Below are 25,869 nucleotides of genomic sequence, written 5' to 3'. Positions count from 1 at the left end.
TCAGTTCTCTGGGAATTGAACCCACGCATCTCTATTTACAACAAATACAAGTGTCAGTCTATGAATAGATTTAAAGCTCATTTTTTACAAAATTCCCACTGAACAAGACTATTATATTTTAGATACAAAAGTTATTGACATACATCTAAAACATTTGCAAGTTGACTGAGTTTTTGGAAAAACATTAGTTAGTTAATGGGTTAAAACAAATGTGATAGTGTCCAATTTCTCTAGCTAGCATTTCCTACATATTTGCACCAGTGTAAGGTTGCACACATCTGTAATAGCCAATCACTAAGCAGTACTCCCTTTATATAGTGAAAACAAAAGGATCCAATGTGAGAGTAGCCAGCTTCAGCTGCCAGGAGCTCTGCACCCTAATAGTGGTGCCCTATGTGACAGTTGGCATCAAGATAACAGCTTATAGGGCCAAATAGAGACACCTCTGCTGGGAATTGGGATCCTGGCAGAGCATTGCACAACAGGAACATTGCTAGAGTAACCTCCAGTGCAAGCAACCAGAAGTCTTTGCTAGGCTCCACGCCAGGATTGCTTTGCATAAGTACTGTATGCTATAGAAATATTGAAAGTGTATTCAAACAATATGCATTGCATTAGTGTCTAAATATTTTCTCATACTAATAAACATATTCCACACAACTGGAAGGTTGCATCATAACACAGAGGACATGATGTGTACACACATTGCTATGTGCTGAGAATATTGACAAAAACACTGTAGTGTAATGATGTTAGCACAATGCTAACAGTTCTCTTTTGTTGCTGTCTTTAAAGGTAACAGATGTGAGGAGAGGCTGAGGCTGAGGAGTAGAGGTGCCGAGGAAGAGGTATCAGAGACACCAACCCCATTCCAGGCCCCATCTCCTGCCCAGGCTCCATCCCCCATTCCCTGCCCATATACCTTCCCCTGGCCAAACCCCATACCCATGCTGGACCCCATTCGCTGCCCAAACATTCTCCCCTGCCTGGAGCTTTCCCCCTTCCTTTAGCGCCTTCCTCTGCCAAGATCTTTTCTCCATCCCTAGGACCTTCCACTGCCCAGACCTTTTCCCCCAACCCACCACAATCCCCTTATGTATATCCTTGCCCTTTCTATAACCCCTTCCCTACCCCTTCCACTACCCAGTTCATCACACCACAAGCACTTGCTGAAGATGGGACAGGAGTAGTGCTGGCAGGTGGAGTCAAATAAAATGTGCCAGTTAATGTAGTTGTGTGTATTGTTTAAACTGGTTTACATCAATAGAACATGACATATTCCAAAGTTTGATTGTGTGTGCTTTCCACAAATTTTTAAAAAACTCAGCTTTTCATAATGAAAACTACCCCATTGGCAGGTATACAGCAATATTGGTTTTAGTTGTTTACAGAAATATGCAACAACCTTTACATAACATTATATTGTATGATACCTAAAGCACAACACATATAGCATCTACAGAAGATCAGGGCCGTAGCTAGGGTAGTGCAGCCGGTGCCATCACACAGGGCACCACAGGTCAGGGGTACTCTTTGGGCCTGTCAAATTTCTGTTTATTATCATTCTTGCTTGTAGCTTCCTCTTATTTAATTCCCAACATCTCCTGGTCTCCCCTATCTCTTCCCTGGCCCTTCCCCATGAAGAGATGGCCCTTATTTGGGTGCATTATGTCCCTTTGAAATATTAGGGGGGCACCAATGCTCTTTCTGGCACAGGGCACCAAAAAGTCTAGCTACGGCTCTTCAGAAGATATGTATTCAAAATGACACACCAAATCAAAAGAATGGTTTAACTAATGCAATCTTTTTCTTTCATATATTATATGTTGATGACACCTCCAGCAGCCTCTTGCTAGGAAGCTGGTAGAATAATTAACTATTTGACTAAAATACAACAGTCCATCACAGGCATCTTAGAAGTAGATTTTTTTAAATTAAATGGTTGTTGTTCTACAGTTATAAAAATGTAAACAGTGTATATATATATATATATATATATATATATATATAGACGTGAAGAAAGCAGCGGCTCTCACGGGACTTGGTAAAGAAAGATTCAGGTACACAAATGGTGTTAATCTTTCCAGTAAAACTATAACTGATGCTGAGATAAGTCTTTTATATAAAGGGTTATCCTTTGTGCCCACATGCAGGTTTGATAGTTTCCTTTGGAAACAAGATTTGTGGAAATTTTACCTTAATCTGAAACTCAAAGAATTCTATGGAGCTAAAGATTCTGATACTTCCTCCTATTCCAAAGGTCCAGTAGAGAGTAAATCCACCTTTGAACCCCAATCATTTAACGCTTCCATTAAAAGCTTTATAAGATTGGTAGACCATCATGTTACCTTGGAGACTAAAAATAGACCCAAATCATACTTTAACCTCAGCAAAGATGAATACAATGCTTTACACTCATTAAGTAATGACATGAACATCGTGATTCGTTCTGCCGATAAGGGCGGAGCAGTAGTCCTGCAGGACACTATCTCTTACAAAAATGAGATTTATAGACAATTGTCTGATCAACAAGTTTATATGAGATTGGAAAGTGATCCCACCAATCTCTATAAACTAGAGCTTGATGAAATTCTTGATGATGCCATTTCCAGTAATTGGCTAGACAACAATATGGGCCAGAATCTAAAAACTGCTAAACCCACTGTACCCTTGATTTACACTTTACCTAAAATACATAAATCCCTCATTTCACCACCAGGACGACCAATTATATCTGCTAGAGGATCTTTATTTAGTGTAGTATCTAAATTTTTGGACTTTTATGTACAGCCTTTGTTGATAAGTGAACCCACATTTCTGAAAGATACAAATTCTTTCATTGACAAATTATTCCAGCTACATGATCTACCAGCACAACCTTTACTTTGCACGATTGATGTAGTGTCATTGTACACCAGTATCCCTCATTCTCAGGGTTTGGAATATATGAAAACCTTTTTGGAGTCTAAACATGAATATACTGGACCTAATATTGAGTTATTAATTTTACTCTTAGAGAAAACCCTTACCAGGAATTATTTTTTCTTTGACAATTGTTTCTATCTACAGAAGAAAGGATGCGCGATGGGGTCTCATGTAGCACGTTCATTTGCTATTGTTTACATGTTCAAAATTGAACAAATGTTGTTTTTATTAAACCCGGAATTCACAAACATCTTGTATACTTCATCAGATACATAGATGATATCTTTGTTATATGGTCTGGGACTTCTTTACAATTTTCAACAATGATGCGGCAAATCAATCTAATGCATGAACATATTAAATTCACATATGAATGCAGCACACAGTATGTCCATTATTTGGATGTTAACATCAGCTGGTCTGGCTCAGCTTTTACCACAAATCTATACACTAAACCAACTGACTGCTGCATGCTGAAAGTTATCATCCAGTACCTCTTAAGAAGAGTTTACCTTATTCTCAATTCCTGCGCGTCAAGCGAATCACTAGTGACATCAAGATGGCTGGCGATCAAATGGAATGCATGATGACAAAATTCTTGAATCGTGGCTACAATGAAGTTGAACTCCTTAAAGCCAAAACCAGAGCTCTCTAGAAATGCAACGATAGTCACAAAGAATGACCACCCAATAGTCTCCATAAACCACCAACCATGTTCATCATTCAGTACAACACCTCAAGCAACTTTATCAATTCCACTGTCAAAAAACTTTGGCCAGTGGTTAACACTGACAGTAACCTTAAACCATTATATTCCTCCAGGATTATGATGGGCTATAGGAGAGGTAAAAATTTGAAAGAATGGCTGGTACACAATGACATTTCTACTTCTGAAGATCCACAGGGAGTCAATTTTCTAGCTCGCAAGCCTGGCTGTTACAAATGCATCGGCTGTACCACATGCAGACATATAGAAACTGGCTCTCACGTTGTTCATCCGCATTCAGGGAGACGTATTCCTATAAGGCATATTTTGAATTGTATGAGCAAATTTGTTATTTACATCATCTGGTGTCCGTGTGGCTTGGCCTATATAGGCAAAACATCATGCACGATGAGGATTAGGATGGTGCAGCATTACACTGCCATTAGACAAGCAGTTGAGGGAAAAGACAACGATCAGCCTGTGGCACGACATTTTAAAGAACTTAAACACCCATTAGCCACTTTGAGACACAAGGTTATTGATCACGTGCTGACTACGAAGAGAGGTGGTGATAGAGACAAACATCTATTGCAGCTAGAAGCACGTTGGATTCACAACATGAATACTGTTGCACCTTTAGGTCTCAATGAGACATTATCATTTGCCTGTTTCCTGTAAATTAGACCTCTTTTTACCTTGTGTTCTCAATTTGTTGCTTACATATCATTATGTTTTCAGTATAATTTTTTCATTAGACCTAATATATGTCTACTCTTTTCATTATATTTTCTAGATGCGGTGCTTGACTATGATATTCAGCACCACACAATTCAACGCTGTCTGACGTTATTATTTCTTGTTTTTACCATTACATTTGATTGGTTCTATGCCTATTTTGTCTTTGGATCAAGGTTCCACCCAGTGTGAGTGATCTGTGACCTACTTTAGAGGTTATGAGTGCGGGAGAGGATGTTGGTTATTCTTCTTCTTTAAGGTTTACTAACATACTTACACTGGATAAGCCCGATCCCATCCGATCTTGGAAGCTAAACAGTGTCTGGCCTGGTCAGTACTAGGGTGGGCGACTCCCTTGGAATACCAGGTTTTGTAAATCGTACATAGTTTTGGACTTTTTCCAACCTTCGCCTCTTCTTACCTCTTGTGGTCATTATGATCTTGTTCTACACTTAACGTGGTATGGTCCTTAGTACATCACAGGCTATTTCTCCCACAATATTGTTGTTTTACCATTCAGTCCCATGTATACACTAATGCAAGGTTTCCTCTTTTTTCTTGACGTACTCTCTGAGTTCTGTGATACCTGTACATTGCACAGTATGGATTTTTTCTCTTACACTTATGCCTTATTGTGCAGATCCAGCCTTTGTTGCTGGTCCATTGGTCTGTTTAGCCCTTTAATCTATTGCATCATCCTAACAAGTGCTGCTCAATACTTTTGTATTTATATGTTATATGTTGTACATGTTATTTTTTGTCTAGCACATATGTATATGTTCACCTATGTGTAAGCAGGTTTATTCCCAACATTTGTTGGTATCCTGTTTACTTTGATGCACCTACTACATCGTTATAGTTCACTTGTTCATCTCAACCCATGTTTACTTTTGTTGATGTTACACATTGTCTCCTTGGTGACCATTTACATAACCCCACCTCCTGTCCTGTAGTTGATGCCAGTGGGTGCGCGTCATCATCTCCAGTATCATATGCCGTACGTCACATGCATCGTGACAGTTCGGCCGCACGCTGATGATGTCATTCACCCGGCGACTAACAGGATGGGCGCGGACAGCACTTCGCCACTGAAACGCAGTTCTATAAAGGTATGTACTTTGTATCACTGTTGTATTCTTGATAAAAGTCCTCACCGACTGAAACGTCAAATCCTACACACCATTTGTGTACCTGAGTCTTTCTTTACCAAATCCCATGAGTGCCGCTGCTTTCTTCACGTCTATACATCAGGTTTCCCCCACCTCAGAAGGCACCTGGGCAAGTATTGATTGGTACTGTGGAGTTCCGGCTTCAGTGACTATATATATATATATATATATATATATATATATATATATATAGTATAAATATCAACAAATGCTGCACTCAGAGGATTCAATTTATACGATGTATTTACTCCTGTGGTCAATGTTTTAATGAATTAACATTTTCAAAATATTGTTGGAGTATATATGCAGTAAATATATGATATATATTGTGGACACTGATTCAGACTGATACAGAGTTTTCACTGTTAAAGGACACCACAGGCTTATGAAGACAGATGTATTTAAAATGGGTAGACAAATATACCACATTTACTCACAACAAATAGAAAGGGATGCCCTGGGCTGAAAGCTATTCTCCACATCCCTGGAGGCATTGGGTGCAGGGTTTATTGTGTAAAATATAGGAAATAATATTGTTCTTTATAGAGGAACTACAGGTCCTAAAAACAAGCCTGCTCTGGCATGCTGGCACTTGTGGTACCTGTAAAACCACTGTAAAGAAAATATTACAAAAAAATTACAGGATATGGAAACTGACTGTGAAAGCCCTTTATTAAAACATAAACAAACAAAAATCCATACTCATCAATCCATGAGTCCATGTACTGTAGTAGTGCATGATCTTCATAAAACAAAAAATGTACATCTCGATCCAAGCTAGACACACACTGTACATGGCACAGTGTGTTAAGTGGAATGATAGTGTCATTGCCGGTTATTCCTTTTGAAGCCAATGGGGGAAAATCTGATTGGCTGTGGGAGACTTTCCTTTGCTCTCATATCCAGTCAGTATTTTCACCATAAGGAATCATTTCTGGCCTGTGGGGTGACAGCAAATATCTCTGATATCTGCTGTAGACCTTTTAATACATATGGGGATCCATAAGTATTGTGGTAATTTTTCAAAAACATCACATATAATTGATTGCTCAGTCATACAGTATATGTATGCTTAATGTTGTCAGCAGCAGCTGATGCAAATTAGCCATAAAAATGTTTTATGGTTTGTTATTTTCTTTAGACCATTGAATGGCTACCTGTAAGGAAGCTATACAAGTATTTGGTAAGTATGATTTTTTTTTCATTTTAATGAAAAATTAAAACAGTCAGTGTCCATGTCCTGTTTGTATTTTAATATTTTCAATACAGGTGGACTGCAGGTGCCAGCTTGACCTTAAGGTACGGGCATGCTGCACTTGTTGTTCCACAAGTGCCATCATGTCAGGACAGGCTGCCTGTGACCTTCAGTATACCTGTAATGATACAATATTATTTACTATTTTATGACTATTAACCTCACATCCACCAACACCAGGAATGCACGGAAGAGCCCAGGGCTAGTTGTTTGATTTTATTTTTGAGGTCCCCACATTCCAAGGAATTCCAGCCCTGGGCTGACTAATTTGGGGCTGGTTAATGTGATAGAAGTGGGATCTCACACTGTGTGCCCCTCTGATATGCATTATCTCCACTGCTGGTTCAGCCTGATATTGGTTATTGGTAAATAAGGGATCCATCACCATTTTCTCCCTATTTCCAAGTAGCAAACCAGGCTGAGAGGTCTTTGATCTAGTTATTTATTGGGTGGGACACCGAACATAATTTTTTAAATTTTAACAGTTTGTTGCCTTTTCACGATAATGAATCCTGCACAGATCATAATGATCTATTTAGTGCATCTCCCAAACTCACCTGCCACAAGCAGGTCTATTGTCTGGGCAGGTTTTTCATCAGTTTGTGGTCAGGTTTTGCTTGGTTCTAAAACTGACCATTAGTAAATCTGAGTTTTCTCATCTTGTCTATGTAAATAAATAGATTGTTGATCCAAAGTTCTAAAGTAGGGGGTTAGGTCATTTTTCCATCAGTTTTGACTTTAGTAAATGGTCAGTTTTCAAAACTGAAAGAAAAGAGGCCAAAAACCAAAAGCCGACATTTAGTTAATAGACCCCTAAGTGTTCTTTCATAAATTCATAAGTTAGAAGAGATGAAGCAAAATGCTGTTCAAGATCAGTTTACAAATAGGTTGTAGAAAGAAAACAAGTTAGGACACTTTTAGCCAGACATTTTTCTAAATACACATAATTGTTATTTGAAAGGTAAGTAACACTTGAAGAAAATAACAGTAACATGAAAATATTGCTACAGATGAAAGGTAAAGATTTCAAATATAAATGTATCCATTTATTTGTAATTATGCAAACTAAAATACCCAATATAAGCCCAGTTTGTTGAAGTCTCTTAATAAACTGTATGTTTGATGGTTGTACTTGGTTTCACATAAAACAGAAAAAAATAGTGGGAACCCTCATTTTCCCTTGCTCTGTTGTAGACATACTGTAGGAGTTCTTTTTTTTAAGAAACCCATACATAATAGTTTTGCTACCCGGTTCTGTATTGGAAATCACATGGGTCCTGACCTAGAATGTCTCAACAAGAATTCAATATATTTAAATGTAGATACACATTTAATGAATATTTACATATTTGACCATTTTAGATTTGTTTAAAACAGTGTATCCTTGGGAACCCCTAACAGAGCAGATCTCCTCGTGTCCATTAGTGGCTCACACTTTTTAAAAGACCCACAGGTGGTGTTTATATAGAGAAGTAATTATAGTGTTTCTTAAAACCTAGTGACCTTATTCTTAAGTAGCAAATATTTTCTATTGTAATAATTAAAATAAATTTTAGTAGGATAATCAAAGCAAAAAAGATCAAAGCTACATTATTTGGATGTTTGACACAGAAGGTTGTTTAAAATATTGATAGACCATTAATAATAAAACTATTCATAATAATGACTCAATGAAAGTTTTACCAGTTTAAATAGTTGCTGTACTGTACTCTGAGCAGTACATTTCTACTGTCAGATAAGGTTTAATGTGCAATCTAAAAGGCTCATAACAATAAAATCCTTCCTCCACATCTATAAAACTATGAACGCAAAACATCACAAACCTTTTGATGCTGACAAGCATGTTAAGTTGAAAATGTCATAGTAAAATAGCTACACATTCATAGTTTATAGGGAACTACATCCCTAAACATGTAAGTTTAATTTACTTAAATAATGTATCATTTATTCAAATATGCACAATTTCAATATTCTAACATTTAACAGCCAATTAACTGAAATAATGGCTACCTTCAGTAATTCATGTTATACACTCTTGTTAGGATGCCTTATTTTCTGGTGTACCTCTAGATGGCAGCATATTTTTATACAGATATTGCAGTGTGCTATCTGGCAAATACTGTAGGTGTAGACAGAGTAATTTTCAGTAACTTGTATATATAGCTAATGATTCTTATTTATTGCATCAGTTCTCTGGTTTATATATGTACTATACCCCTTAATGGAAGATTTATGAATACCCACTTAGCCTACTTGGCCATTTTCTGAGTTTTCCAACATTCTATTGCAGATATAACAATTTATACCATGTTATTTAAACTGAACATAATTTAATTCAATTGAAATAAATATCTCATTCTCTCACAAATTATTATTTAAATTATATTTCTGGGTTATGCAAAATCTTCCAATATAAGGCACTTGTTACAGTGTCAGTTCTTTATTGTAGATTTTTAAATTATGGCAGACATTTCTGAAAAATGAAAAATTGTATTTTATCTACTCTTGCCTTTTAGAATTAGTTGACAAAGGCATTTCTATAATTTTTCTATATTCAAAAGCCTAATATACTGTAGTGGGCATGCTAGAGAAAACTTGGATAAAGGAATTGGAAAATCTATTAGGAGCAATAGAGAAATTATTGTGCCACTTGAGAGAAGACAGTTTAATAATAGATTATATTTCATTTTCATTTTTTAACTCCATAGAGTGACAAGTTACTGTTTTTAATCTAGTCACAAAAAGATGTTTGTTTTTAGCAAGAATATGTGTCCAATTTTAGAACAACCTTTTTTTTGTCCTAAATACAATTTTTATGAGAATTTTTTGAAGTTTTAATGCCAGCCATTGTCTGGGACATGTTTTTGTATTGAATGAACTTTATGAACTTGTGCTTGGTACTGGAGCACAGCGATTGTTATTGTTATCTGTAGAGCAGCTGTTTTGATCCTTAGAAGTGAATGGTCAGAATATTATTGACTAATCTCAATTAGTAGTTTAAAAATATAGTAAATACTTAGTAACTTGTTGACCTAGACAAACTTTTTTAAAGCAATTTAAAGAATTGTATTGGTAAATGGATGCTTTAAAGCAAAATTAATGGTAGAAGGAAATTTCTTGTATATGAGCCAAACAAAGACAAACAGCATAGACATTGTACTGAACTAGAATATGGTGGCTCACTGCAGTATTTTACATTTTAAATCTAGTTTTAATTTAATTTAATTGTTTACTTTTTTTGCTTTATTATGAAATCAAGAATTTGGAAACTCCTCTCCCCATTAAGTATCCTGCATTTGCCCCCAAATGCAGAGAAATATGCATCTCTATTTGTGAATAAAGGAGTGTGCGTGGTTTGCACTAAGCCATTATAAATTGGATTTAGAGTGTCAAATTAATAAAAACATTAACATAATTAAAGTAATGTAAAAATGAATGCTAAAACTGGCAAAACCACATTAGAAGTATTATACCCCTTTCAGACATACAACCTGGGAAATTTCCTGCTCAGACCAGGGAATTTCTCCTGTGTATTTGGTCAAGACCCCCCTTTCACACTACAGTGTCTACCCAGGAAATTCCAAGGTAGACCCCTTTCAGACATAAGCTGGGTTTTTCTGCTTTCCTGCCTCTCCTCTTCTGTCTGCTCCTCCTAGCCCATCCCCTCTCCAGCTGCTGCTGCTGATGTCATCGATGTCATCATTGGGCAGCCAGAAGCCAGCCAATCAAAATGCTGCATTTTTTTTTTTTACTTTATTATTTAATTATTTGTTTTAATTATTTTATTGCCCTGGTGGTCCAGCGGGAGTAAGGGTGGCCTACTATTAGTGAGACCAGTTGGCGGTCTCCAGCGCAGGTGGGTGTCCCCAGCATCTGGCTGGGGTCCTGTGTCACTGACTCCATCTACAGTGACAAAGCCACTGGTGTAGGGGGTGGTAAGTGGCAGCGCTGAGCATCCTATAGGACACGCTGCACTGCCAACTCTATGTAAAAGCTGCTTGGTGCAGCCTGGGAGTAGTAAATTCCTGGGTAGCACCATTCAGACATAAGCAGGATAATTTCCTGGGACTTAAGTCCCGGGAAATTCCCTGGTCGATTGAAGGGTCGGCTACCCAGGAACGTGTTCCCGGGTAGGTACCTTTCAGACATATGCGGCAACCTGGGAATTTGGCTGAGGCAGGCCAAATTCACGGGATTCTCGGTATGTCTGAAAGGGGTATTAGAGAGCAAAAAAACCAATGACACTCTGTAGAGAGGAGCTGAATAGGACCTTCTTACACCAATAGTTGCTTTAACCAGTAGAACAGCAAACTGATTTATTGATTTACAGTATGGATACCCTTTACAAAACAATTTTTGCAAATGAGCACTAATCACATTTTGCTTTGTTCTGTTATTTGTTGCAATGACTGCTAACATTAAAAAATTGCATAATGTAGAAGTTTAAAAATGATGCACCTGGCAATTTTAAGCTCAGCGATATAGAACGGTAGATGGTTATGCTGACAATTAGGTTAGGCTACTCAATGACAGCATGATGATGACAATTTAAATATCATGGTTTCGATGCAATAGTAAGTTCAGTATGAATGAAACTTTATCTAGCTCTGTAATAAATGAAGGAATCAGGACTGTTTTCTGCATCACTTGCTGTATAGAGTACAAATATTCATCAAATGAGAAATATAACAAGAAAATCACAAGTCTGAAGGACACAGTTTCAGCATGCTTACATCTGTATTTGCTCAATAGAAGTCAACAGTTACTAACATGCAGGGCACAGATTGTATGCTAGACTCAAATTCAGATAGCAATATGCTATTTACTCATATTTAATCTAGAAAGGGACATTTCATTGGTAATATGTAGTGCTATGAGGCACCAAGTATTTTGAACAAAGCTTCTAATATGGTATACTGGAAAACATCCATCATCCTGTGAACAGATTTATTAACTGATACATTATATCATCTATGAAAGGGCTCATGTATAGTTGGATGCAAATGCAATTTTCACATTTCCTTTCTTATCTGTCCTGATGGTGACTGGGATTTGTGCTTACTTGCATTTAAAGAGTGAAAATAGTGGTTTGAGGATACATGGTCTCTCGAAAGCATCCCACGTTAGAAAGATGTATATCCTGCATTGTGGAATGTCATCACTTGCAGGTGCTTGACCCCTGATGAAAAATACAAATTGAGGATAATTGATGGTGGCTTCTGATTGGCTTAGTGCATCTTGGTCACTCCCACTGATACTATTTCTGTGGCCTATTTGCATATTTGCATTAATATTTTAACCTAATTAATACTTTCATTTTGTCTATACATCTGGTTTTAATTATATTTTATATGGCAAATTAGACTTTATTATTTATTAACAATGTATAGACAATGATGGACTATACTGTATATTAATTGTGCACTGTAAAGTTAGCATTTACTACTACTATTGTCAAGCCACATCTGCAGGTGCAAATACTACTGTTCTCTCCTGGAGATTCCAGGTGTGTATGATACACTTGCCAAGCTGCACACATCTTGCAATACGACCAGCTTTGCAAGCTAAGCAAAATGCACCTTTTTGGAAGCTCATTTTATGCTTGCATTGTAACATAAATTCCCTCTTACCCTATATTAGGTCCAAAATTTCATCAATAGACTTGTTCAAGCTTAAATTGTTACATTTTATAGTATTTTTTTTTTAACTTATTCATGAAAATAGTGAATTTGAACACTTAATTAAAAATAATCAATTGTGTTCTACATACAGCACTTGCTCCCATTCCAGTGCTATACTCTTCAGTATGCAGTACTTTTTTTTCCAGTGTTGTTCAAACACCAGTGTGTGGTTTCGTCGACATCAGCACATCTATACCCATAATTCCATCTGTGGTGTTTCCAGGCATAGTCCTCATACCAGCTAAGTACTTTGTAGTTTTCATGGTGGAAACCAACTACACTGGGCCAGGACCTGGGCCCTCACTGAGTAAATCACAAATCCTCTTTTGGGGATTCCCGATGAAGTCCAGTGGGGGTCTTAGAATTTTTAATTGTGCTAATTTCACCTGTTTGAATATATTATCTGTGTGTATGTGTACTTTGATACACTTGCTGTCTGTTTTGAGCTCCAGGGATCTTGTAATATACTCTATGTATATCATTACACACTACATGCTGTTCCCACAGTGCCAATACATATATGCCTCTCATTGTTTGCTACATATATGTCCTTTTACATCTTGGCTGGCTCTGCAGCACACTATGGCACGCATGCCGCGAATACAGTAAGTGCCCGCTAATGAGTGCATGCATGGTATTTGCTCCTACATTCCCATAGGATTGCATGGTGCAATCCGTGCCACAGGCATACTGTACTGTGTGGGTGCATTGCAATTTGCATGACATAACTCATGGGCACGTTTGCCGCTGATGTGACCAAGATGGAAAAGGACACATCACATATGTGTATCGCGTTACATGCTATGCACTGCCCAAGCAGTGCCAAAACCTCTGTATACTGTACCCTTTTGCATCCTGTGCACTGTACAAACAGTACCAACACCTCTGTGTGCCTCATTGCATGTTACATGCTGTATAAACAGTGACAACATATCTATGTACCTTATGGCATGCTACCAACATATGACACTTTGGGCCAAATGTATTAGGGTGAGAGTTTAGAAGATGTGACAGTTTAAAAGTAAACTCTCACACTTTTTAAACTCACTCAATGTAATAGAGTCAGAGAACATGCAAACTCTCATGTTTTTAGACTCAAAGAACTCTCACAATTTAAACTCTTATCCAGATGTTTTCCCATTTTGAAGATAAAACTCGACTAATGTGAGATTTTACTGCTAAACTTTCACATTTTCTAAACTCTCACCCTATTACATTTGGTTGGTCCTTTGTGTCATCAACTGTACTGTTGGCAATTATAACTAAACACCTCAGGGTGTTCCATGGCTACCACTTCTCAGGGCATTGCATCTATACCTCTTTTGGTATGTTCCTCTGTTGAAGCAAAACCCCAAGTCTTCAAAACTGACCACCTCCACTGCAGTAAAGGTCAGCGAGAAGCCTACCTAGATTCATGCTTCACATTGCAAGAGAGTAACTGACCTGGTTCATATCAGCTCTCAAGCAAAAGTCACAAACATGGAGAATAAATAAATAAATGTCTTGGTTTGCTTTGAACCAAACCAGGTAAAAAAAGAAGGGTAATAGAAGATCACTAAATTTGATAGTGTTCATGATAACTCTGGCCATAATATTATGGATAGCAGGAATTCTAACATATTACTTACTTGCACCAATGATGGGAGATCTGGAGTAGAGTCAAGTCCAAAGTGTTGTGGTAAGCAGGGTAGCAACACCTACCAATGGGTTCTATGTGACTAATGATACCTCACCATCACCAAGGCTGAAAGTGACATAAAATAGAAAAGAGACTCATGGGACTACCAAAAAAATTTCCACTAGTTACCCCAAATTCCCTATTGTATATGTAAACATTGTGGTGCAAAACCAGAATTGAGATGCATTGGTTTATGCCGGGATGAGGCTTAACCACATGTGGGTAAGGATGAAAAGGGCAGCACCCAAGGAGTGAAATTATTTCTATAAAATGTCAAAAATATTCAGATGCATATGTTGGAACTGTGGTAATAACTCAAACAAAGTGTGTCACATGGTTTTATGAAATCGATGTGGCAGAATATCTTATGATACTGTAAGTACTGAAAATATAGGTAATAGGGAAGTTACTAATGCTTCAATGGATCCTGAGGATTATGAAGAACCATATTATGCTAAAGGGCAAAATAATCCAAAGGGCTGGGTCATATGGTAAAAAAACTAATTTGTTGATTTGACCAAAACGGCAATGGATAGTGATGCATTCTGTGTAGTGCCACCTATGAGTAGTACCGTCTATGTATGTAGGAGACCCATATACAGTAAATCGGATTTAATTTGTATCCCAGGTTATGTATCTGCAATGAAGGACATGGGTTTGTTGCAGCACTGATGCAGGACTTCAGGACTGTAGCAGGACTTTAAATTAAGGAAATTAATTAGAAACATTAGATTATGAAACTAATAAGTGTTAATTTGCATTAACAAGGGTAGACTATTAAAGTTAAATCAACATGTTTCTGTATTTTCTTACTGATTATGCATTTCTGTTAGAATAAACTATAATTAAGTTAATTAAGTTCTTGCAGTGACCAAAAGATGATAAAGGGTTATTCGCATGAGAGCAGAAAATATATATATTTGTTGGACTATGGAAGGTGCCTGGCATTATACAAGTATCCAAAATACAGATACTGGCCTCGGTTCTTTTTTGTTGTACTGGAACAGCTAACATCATCTTTATCTGTTGGATGTCACTTTCACTTAGGTTACAGATATAACAGTCACAGATGTCACCTACATTCACCCCATAGACAACCCCAAAACTAGACTAACTGTGTTATTCTGCTGCACTCCCTCATACTATGGATTAACAAAGTAAATGCCTGTATTATGATGTAAATGTAGCACCCTTCTTAATTATGAGGTTCACCTTGACGAGGTAGGTGGCCAAACATGTACTAAGAACCTTATTTAAAAAAAACATGTTAATTGTTAGAGTTTATTATAAATATTTTGATCATCAGTATTCTTAGTGCTTAGAGTGTGCACCTCATTTTTCTCTTTTTCATCTTAGATCTTGTCAAAAAGGCAACGCCTCAGTGCTTCATTTTCCATTGGAGCTCAGATGCCAGTGTCCAAAGCTGAACTATGTCTTCACACTTGGGGCCTAATGTAAAATGGTGAGAGTTTAGAAAATGTGAAGGTTTACCAGTAAACTCTCACACTTTTTAAACTCGGCTAATGTATTAGAGTCCAAGAACATGGAAATGCACATGTTTTTAGACTCAAAAAATCCTCATAATTTAAACTCTCATCCAGATGTTTTCCCACTTTGAAGATAAAACTTGACCAATGTGAGAGCTTACTGAAAAAACTCTCACATTTTCTAAACTTTCACCCTATTACATTTAGTCCATGGTTTTTGAACCTTGTCAGAGTTGAGGAATACTGTAAAGGATGCAGAGGAAGTTGTCCCTCAGGTTTGTCGAAGATTCACAGGAAAGTGTCTATGAAGTTTTCATAGTTTGAGAGGATATGATCAGATTTATCCCACAGCAGTGTTGCTTAGGCCAAGGCTTGCTCCGAAAGGAGAGATATGATGTAGGCAGTTTGTTCTAGTTAGTAGGACAGTTCCCAGGTTGCAACTTGAAATTGAATCTGCATTTATTCAAGAACCACAATAAACCTTGGGATCTGCATTGCATTTTGTCGAGGTTGGCAGGTGGAGACCAGATGCTGTTAGAGGATTGGGTACCACATGTTCTGGAACCAAAAAAGATGTCTGGTTTGATAGTGAGGTTTAAATAGCATTCATGCAATTTCATAGGTTTTCAAGATACTACCAGTATTAACTGCCACAAAACTGGAAGTATAGGGATTCAGGTCAGGGCTCCACCCAATGCTACTGTATTTGTGGTGACTGGAACATAGCAAAGGCTGAAAGACCAAATATTTATTCACTCTTACACAGGCTGGCTACAGTTGGTATAACTGGAAAAAGTTTTTTGAAGGAAATGTAGCAGATCACTGCAGAGCAGACTGGTGTAACAATGACATTATTATTGTGATCAACTGGAAGCTGCAGGAGCATTTGTGCATATGAAGATAGCTGAAAGATACAAAGGGATGGAATTCTAGTGAGAGCTGGAACTCACAGATAATTCATAATCTCTAGAGACTGATACACAGTAAGCTGGATAAATACTGGAGACTTGGAAATCACAGTGAGCTAGAAAAACACTGGACACTTGGAAATCACAGTATGTTGGAACAACTCTGTAGACTTGGAAATCACAGTGAGCTGGAATGTCATTGAAGAAAATTTACATGAAATCTCAGCACACATAGGAGCCTGGAGCCAAATATTCAATCCACAGGTGAAACAATAATATGGGTAATTATTTCCATTACTGAGGGTTTAAGTAGGGCCCACTGGATAATGATTAACCTGGCCAAACATTTTAATGGGACCCCAGAGGTTCCAATTGGCTGCCTGGCCAGGTAAAATCTTTCCAAGATGATGGAGCACAGGAAACAGAGACTCTAGAACAGGGACGTCAAACATGCGTTCCAAATAAACATTTTATGCAGCCCAACGTTATCGCCCAAATAAATATATTATGCAGCCCAGGCCCTGCCGCAATTGGTGCACATCTCCAATAAGGCAGTGTATATTGTATTTGAAAGTAGGAACGGTGGCTCTGAAGTGATCAGAGACTAAAGAAGCCTCTGATTGCTTCAGAGGCCAGCGTTCTCAGTAGTGCAGTTGCATGTAATTGTTATTATTATTATTATTATTATTATTATTATTATTATTATTAACCTTTATTTATATGCACCACAAGTGTTCCGCAGCACCTTACAAAGTACATAACCAAATAATTTGACAACTGACTTACAGTACAAAATAGGACAAGGACATGGATAATATACATTGATACATAAGTGATCATAACACCTAGATATGCAACAGAGAATAACCAACCAAGTGTTAGGTCCCCTGGTGGGGTGTAAGAAGTATGCGAAAGTAAAGTAAGGAGAAGCACAAGAGGTTAGAGGCCCTGCTCATAAGATCTTACAATCTAAAGGGGAGGGGCAGACAAACAGGTGTGACACAGATGGGGTAAACGGAGGAAGGAGCATGTTGCAGCAAGTTAGGATGGGAGCTGGAAGGCTTTGATGAAGTAGTGGGTCTTGAGAGCCCATTTGAAGGATTGTAAAGAGGAAGAGAGTCTGATAGGGAGAGAGTTCCAAAGGTCGGGAGCAGCACGGGCAAAATCTTGGAGGCGGGAGAGGAAGGAAGTAATCAGTTGGCATGAGAGGTGGCGTGCATTAGTTGAGCGAAAGGGGCAGCCAGGAGAGTTGAGGGAGATGAGGTCAGAGATGTAATTGGGAGAGGTGTGGGTGAGGGCTTTGTAAGCAAGTGTGAGAACCTTGAATTGGGTTCTAAAAGGGAAGGGGAGCTAGTGGAGGGGTTGTAGGAGAGGGTAGGCAGATGTAGAGCATTTGGAGAGGAAGATGAGTCGAGCAGCAGCATTGAGGACAGACTGGAGAGCAGAGAGATGGGAGTTGGGGAGGCCAGATAGGAGAAGGTTACAGTAGTCCATTCTGGATATAACCAGTGAGTGTATGAGGGTTTTGGTGGCATCCTGGGTGAGAAAGGGTCTAATCTTGGAAATATTTTTGAGATGGAAAAGACAGGACTGTGAGAGGCTCTGGATATGTGGTTTGTAGAAGAGAGAGGAGTCCAGGATAACTCCAAGATATCGCACTTTGGGGCTAGAAGAGATAGTTGTGCCATCATTTGTTAAAGAAATAGTAGGAAGTGAGGTTATGTTGGAGGGTGGGAAAATGATCAGCTCAGTTTTAGACATATTAAGTTTAAGAAATTGCTGGGACATCCAGGAAGAAATAGCAGAGAGACAGTTGGAGATACAAGTGAGGAGAGAGGGGGAGAGGTCAGGGAAGGAAAGGGAGATCTGAGTATCATCAGCATAGAGATGATAATTGAGGTCAAAAGAGCTGATGAGTTCACCTAGAGAGGACGTATAGAGGGAGAATAGAAAAGGTCCAAGAACGGAACATACTGTAAGAGGCTGTGGTGGGGAAGAGGAGTCATGAGAAGAGACAGAGAAGGACCAGTCTAAGAGGTAGGATGACAGCCAGGAGAGAGCAGTGTCACGTAAACCAAGGGAGTGAAGGATTTGCAGCAGGAGAGGGTGCTCAACAGTGTCAAAGGCAGCAGAGAGGTCAAGGAGAATAAGCAGAGAGTAGTGGCCCTTGGATTTGGCTGCAAGGAGGTAATTTCTGACTTTTGTGAGGGCAGTTTCAGTGGAGTGGAGAGAACGGAAGCCAGACTGAAAAGGATCAAGGAGAGAGTGGGAGGAAAGAAAGGTGATAAGGCATTTGTAAACAACATGGTCAATGAGCTTGGAGGCAAAAGGGAGGAGAGAGATGGGATGGTAGATGGAGAGAGTGTTGGTATCAAGGGTAGGTTTTTTAAAAATGGGGGAGACTATCGCATGTTTGAATGCAAAAGGGACAGTGCCAGATGAGAGGGAGAGATTGAGGAGGTGGGCAAGATGGGAACAGGCACAAGAAGAGAGGTAGCAGAGGAGACGTGAAGGGATAGGGTCAAAGGGGGAGGTAGAAAGGGGGGAGGACCGGATGAGATCCATGACTTTCTCCCCAGAAACAGGGGAGAAGGATATCAGAGTCAGTGAAATGGATGGAGATGGGTGATCAGGGAAAGAAGGACGTGTAGAGCAGGGGGACTGGTGGGATGTGATGTCCTTATGTATGGAATTGATTTTGGATGTAAAGTAGGTAGCAAAGTCAATGGCAGTGAGTGAGGAGGGGAGGTGGGGAGGGAGTTGAAGTTGGTGAAGAGATGCTGGGGATTTGAGGACTGGGAGGAATTGAGGTTCTTGAAATAGGACTGTTTAGAGAGGGAAAGGGCAACACTGTAGGATGAGAGCATAAATTTGAAGTGGAGAAAATCTGCCTTAGAGCGTGATCTTCTCCACTATCTCTCAGCGGTTCTTGAACACTTTTGCAGATATCTGGTGCATTTTGAATGCCAGGGTTGTAGTTTGATCTGCAAGGGTGAGTAGTGATTGCCAGAGCAGAAGTAAGGGAGGCATTGTATAGGGAAGCAGCTTGTTCAGGGCAGGAGAGAGAGAGGATAGGGGAGAGAAGCGAGTCAAGCAGAGAAGATAAAGAAATGGCATTGATAGCCTCAATGTTATGCTTAGTGATGGTGGCCTTTGGAGGTAGAGGAGAGGAGGGAGAGAGAGATAGTTTAAAAGAGTGAAGGTGATGATCAGAGAGGGAGAATGGGGAGTTGGAATAATTAGAAATATCACAGTGGTGAGTGAAAACTAGATCAACTGAGTGCCCACTCACATGTGAGGGTGAGGCTGTCCATTGGGAGAGACCAAATGAAGATGTGAGGGTAAGGAGTTTGGAGGCAGAGGATTCTGTGGGGATATCAATTGGAATATTGAAGTCACCAAGGATAATGGAGGGGAGGTCAGAGGAGAGAAAGTGAGGGAGCCAGGAAGCAAAGTTGTCTAGGAACTTAGAGGGAGGGCCAGGGGGACAGCAAATGACAGCTACTCGCAGGTGTTCTGGTTGGAAGAGGCATATAGCATGAACCTCAAATGTAGAGAATGTAAGGGATGGTTTAGAGGGTAGGAGTTGGTAGGAGTAACCTGGGGATAGAAGGACACCCACACCACCACCATGGTGACCCACAGGCCAAGGGGTGTGAGAGAAGGTGAGGCCCCCAGAAGAGAGAGCTGCAGGGGAAGTGGTGTCAGAGGGTGAAACCCAGGTTTCAGTAATGGCTAGGAGATGCAAGTTTTTGGAAATGAAAAGGTCATGGGTGGGAATTAATTTATTACAGACTGATCTGGCATTCCAGAGGGCACAAGATAGAGGGACAGAATTTATGGGAGAGATGTGAATGAGATTACAGGCTTGGCAAATAATAAAGGTAGAGATAAATTGAAATTGGCACAGATACAGTACATTATGCTGTAAAATATTTGTGAAATCAGAGTGGCAGCACAAATATTAGCAAGTAAAGTGTTCAGTTCTTAGAGTGAGCAAACAGAGTCCAGTGATTAATGTCCAGGTTAAGCAGACAGCAGTTGCTTGTAGCGAATAGATTGTGAATTTACATATCTTGTTTAGTCTTTGTCCAGATGTTCAGGTTTTTGGATGGGTTGAGGTTAAAGTGGTCTCCTTCTGTTTGACTTCGATTTAACATCGGTCTAACGCCAAAATATGGTTAAAGTGCACTTCTAAAATTATGCACTTATTAATATTATGCACCTGCAGCCTCCCAATGAAAGTTAAATAGCGAATGCTGACATGTGTATGCAATGATTGCAATCAACCCTCAATACCCTCCCACTAAAATGGCAAGTAATAAAATTCCTATCACAAACAAACAATGAATACCACAAAGCTAAGAGGAACTTTAGTTAGCAATACACTGTGCAGAAAGTTTAGAAAGAGACATACTGCAGCAGTGATGGAATTTAGGCCCTCATTCAGACCCACTCGCAAGCGGGCGCACGTACGTTAGGCGTACGTACAAAAATATTTAAATTCAATGGCTCGCTCGTATTTTCGTTCGCATCTAAAATTCCTCCCTAAACTCTGACGACCCCTCCTCTAACTAACGAGCGTACGAAATAGCGAGCGTACATCCCCGAAATGGCTTGAAAGGAACGCACGCACACGTATAAACAGGAAGTGGCCTTGTCAGATGTCGATTACCTGCTCCTTTATTCTGCCTACCTCCATCAATCGTATCATGCCAATCAATGTATCAATTAGCTTAATTGTTTGTTTTTTTTCAACACAATGCAAGAAACTTTACTCTTGTCCGTGTTTGTGTTTACCCGCAGAATACGTACGGATGAAACATTCGCTTTTATTGTTCAAAAAACATGTGAACCACAATTAAACAATTGTACTATTGCTGTGGATCCCCGCATATTTCCCTGGGTTCATTTCTTTATTTAAATTTGCTTACGCATGTCACTGCATCAAGCCTATCCTAACTCTCCAGAGATTTCTGGCCCTGTCGAACACATGACTCATACACTAACCAATAAAATTGCTCCTGTTAATTTCCAAAATACATTAGCCAATCAGAAAATTTTTACACACTTTATCAAAAATGATTTTTAAGAAAAACACCATTGCCATCATGAGAGCCTCCGCATTCACCAGGCGTGAGCTGCTGGTGCTTACGGAGGTCATGGATCGCCGGATCACCAGCCAGCCTCAACCCATGACCAACCGGCAGAAGCGCTCCGCGTATGCGGAGGTACGGTCCCGCCTGCGGTCCTTCGGCTCACGCTGCAACATCAGGCAGCTGGAGCGCAGGTGGTCCGACCTGCAACGGCGAACGCCCCGCTTGCTGGCATGCTTTCGCATGCAGATCCTGGCAAGTAAGTGTTATGTATTGTGGTTTTAATGTTTGTGTTTGTGGGGCAAACTGCGTGTGCATGTTTTCCTGTCTGTTCTATTTATTATTTGTACTCATATCTGCGTCTGCATGTTTTCCTGTCTGTTCTATTTATTATTTGTACTCATATCTGCGTCTGCATGTTTCCCCTCTATTTCTGATTTTTTAATTCTACTGCTATTTTTTTTTTTGTTTGGTTGCCCGGATTTGTCCATAAACTAAACGCAATTTCTTTGACATATTTTAGGGGGACAGCCAAGACTCCGCCGTCAACGTCCGTCGAGACGGCGTTCCCGCCCACTCTCCCCAACCCCCAGCCAACACTCCACCCCAAATCTTTCCCCTATTCCCCACTCCTCCCCATCCTTCCCAGACCCTCTCCCGGAAATGTCGGGCCTCCTTCCCCTCCGTCCCACTTCCCCCTCTCCTCCACCCACCCCTCTTCCAATTACCCCCTCCCCGGAGTCCAGCATAACTCCGCCCCATTCTTTGGGGAATGACGGATCCTCCGAGGAGGATCATGGAGGTTTGGCCGGAGCTCCCGATTTGTCTCCCGGTATGTTTTGTAAATTTTTTTTTTAAAGCACAAACTGTTTGTATGTAATCATGTGTCGTGCCTTTCTTCGTGTTTTTGTGGCTTGACTTTTGTTGATTGTGAAGGTTTGCCTTTACCTCTTCCTGGTGATTTAAGCATACACATATCATACCTGTGGGAATTTGTACCTAGGCCTTGTATTTTTGCCAGCCCACCCTTTTTATTTCTGTTTTTGGGTTTAGGAGTGATTTGGTTTTTTTAAAAAAAATTTATGTGGATTCCCTATTGTTGTATTAACCCACACACTTTTCTCACCCACAGAAGAACAGAGGCGGTGGCAAGAGGTGGCGGATGTTGTGGGGCAGATGCGCCAACATGTAATCGGCCTTCTGGTGGCCCTAGATTTTTTTTTTTGGTTCTATTTTCCAAATAAATTTATTAAGACAAATATACGTTGTGGCTCATTTTTAAAAAACAAAACCAAGATAGTTTAGCCTGACATAAGTAGACTGTTCCTGCAAGGATTTCCCTTTTTTAAAAGTTAGATTGTGTTTTGTCTTTGTATGTCAAACAGACACCAGAAACACATAACAGTAACAATGTCATTTCCCTTTTTGGGTGTAGTGTCAATTACAGATTTCTACATTTTCCAGGTTCCTACTTGGTGCGCAAGCTGCTTAGGCCAATCTTACAAATCCCAAGGTTGGGCCAGGCTTCCTTTTGGTGTGGATTGGGAAGCTGAAAACATATTTCAGTTTTGCTCAACTGGCGTCAGTACTGGTTTACCCCTTAGTCAAATGTAACTTGTGTTAACCTGGTTACACTTGCTGTTAACGTCCCAAAAAAGGAAGACCATTTCACTCTTCAAACATTTATTCACAACATAACAGAGAAAACAAAGTGGTCACTCCCAAAAAAAATACACAGTGATAAATTCAAATACAACACATACCAAGAAATAATTAAATAAAAACACAAAATCAAGAACTGGTTGACGAAGGACCATGCCAACATGATTCCACAAACATGGCGTTGCGATATGGGTTCCAGAATATATGCCCAAAAGGACCAGATCCAGGTTTGGTAAGGGTAGCAGGAAGTAGTGAGCGTTGGAGTGCCAAAGATTATGTGAACAAACAGAAGATGGTGAGAAAAATAAAAATAAATTAGATGTTCGCCAAAAAACACAAACACATTAGGTATAAACACTGGAGTTTTGTTCAAACTTACCTAAAAAATCTGGCCACCACATCATCGCGTATGGCCCCCCCACATACTGACCTTCGACCAACCTCGGGGGGGCCATCCTCAGGTAAGGCATCCTCTGGCTGCATTGGGACACCACTCCTTATGGCAATGTTGTGAAATATCCCACACAGGACCACAATTTTCGACACCATATCCGGCACATACATGAGCTCGCCACCAGAGCGGTGGAGGCATCTGAATCGGCCTTTTAAAAGGCCGATACAGCACTCCACCACTTGCCTGGTGGCTGTAAGTGTGGAATTATATGCACTTTGTGGCCCTGGTGTGGGAGCCAAATAAGGAGTGAGCAGCCAGGACATGCAAGGGTATCCACTGTCTCCTGTGAACAAAAATAGACCACATCAGGAACACTGTGTATCAAGCTTAACATTGTTATGTACTAAAGGTCTCCACTTACCCAGAAGCCACGCATCACCAGCTTGTAGGTTGGTTAATTTCTGCCATATCCCTGATTGCCGAATGACGAAGGAGTCATGAGCACTTCCGGGTAATTTAGCATTCAGGGACAGGATCTGGAGGGAGGCATCACATACCACCATTACATTCAGGGAGTGATAGTGTTTCCTGTTTCTAAATATTGCCTCCAGCCGTGCTGGAGGCTGAAGTGGTATGTGAGTACCATCCACAACCCCTATGATGTGTGGGAAGCCAGCTATTTGGTAAAAATTGGCCTTGGCCACACTAAGGGCACCCATATCCAAAGGCATTTTAATAAAATGATGGAGGTGCTTGAAAAGTGCCTCCATCACTGCCCTCAGGATCCTGGAAAAGGAGGATTGGGAGATGCCCGCCACTATTCCCACCGTTGTTTGAAACGATCCTGAGGCACAGAAATGTAACACCGCCATAAATTGCGTCAGTGGTGGTATTGCTGTTGGACTGTCAATTTGCCGCTCAAGATCACTTTCTATTAATGAGAGAGTGTCTATGATGATTTTGGGAGGTAGACGGTAGCATCTTAAAACCTCATCATCGGGCATTCCAAAAAGGGTGACACGTGTTCGAAATATCTGGGGCCTTGCATACCTACGATGCCTACGCCTGGGACGAGTTTGAGGTTGGTCGTCTTCCGGGAGCAGGGCCAGAACAATTCGCCCCAGATCTACCTGAAATTCAAAGTTTACAATGTAAGGCTTTTGACCCACCCCAAAAGTAAGAAAAAACAACTTAGCTTTCTGATACCATCCATAGCTGCTTACATGCCGGGGTATTGTCATGATACGTATAAACTGTAAAAAAGCCAACAATGAGACTTCAAAAATTTAGAGGGTGTTTTTTTTGTTTAAAAATTATTGCAAGCCAACACAGAAAATAGCGGAAACACACATTTGGCCATCGATGAAAACGACATTGCACACCGTACGTCAAATAGGGTTCAAATGGACCCAAAAAATGGAAAAGGGAAAAGCAAAACTGGATTATATGATGAATAAGCCGTCAAAAATGCGGTAATTAAATCGCAAATGCAAGTCGCTACACCAACAGTCAAAAATGCGGTAATTAATTCGCAAATGCAAGTCACTACACCAACAGTCAAAAATGCGGTAATTAATTCGCAAATGCAAGTCACTACACCAACAGTCAAAAATGCGGTAATTAATTCGCAAATGCAAGTCACTACACCAACAGTCAAAAATGCGGTAATTAATTCGCAAATGCAAGTCACTACACCAACAGTCAAAAATGCGGTAATTAATTCGCAAATGCAAGACAAAAAATGGACTTACCCAACTCGAATATATAAGATTTCCACAAAAAACTTCTTTGGGTCCGAAAACCAAAACAAACTAAAAAAGATGAAATGAGTGTTAAACAAATTAACGAACCACAAAACAGAAGAGTACACCAATTGGCCACAAATTTGAATGCACAAAACTTACCAAATCAGGAAAAAATGAAAAAATGAAAAAAATGCGAACGGAAAAACCAAAGAAATGTAGCAAAAACAAACAAAAAACAAACTCTGCCAAATCCTCCAACCGCAAACAACCAAATCCAAACCACTTAACCGACAACACTCCAACAACCCCACCTCGACTCCACACACACCAAGCCATAAATAGTGTTTATTTTCCCGCACAAATTAAGGATGAATCATAGGGACGCACAATCAATGATGCGGCCGCAAACTAAGGACGCATGTATAAAT

General features: G+C 39.7%; 1 pseudogene; it reads left to right on the top strand.

The window, feature by feature from the left end:
- The first annotated feature begins 4,625 nt into the window (after window positions 1-4,625).
- LOC148526863 (5S ribosomal RNA) lies at window positions 4,626-4,745 on the top strand (annotated as a pseudogene).
- The last annotated feature ends 21,124 nt before the right edge of the window (window positions 4,746-25,869 follow it).

Source organism: Taudactylus pleione, unplaced genomic scaffold (assembly GCF_031769625.1).
Source record: "Taudactylus pleione unplaced genomic scaffold, aTauple2 ptg000093l, whole genome shotgun sequence".
Lineage (NCBI taxonomy): Eukaryota > Metazoa > Chordata > Amphibia > Anura > Myobatrachidae > Taudactylus > Taudactylus pleione.
This window is presented reverse-complemented; position numbering and strand designations above follow the sequence as displayed.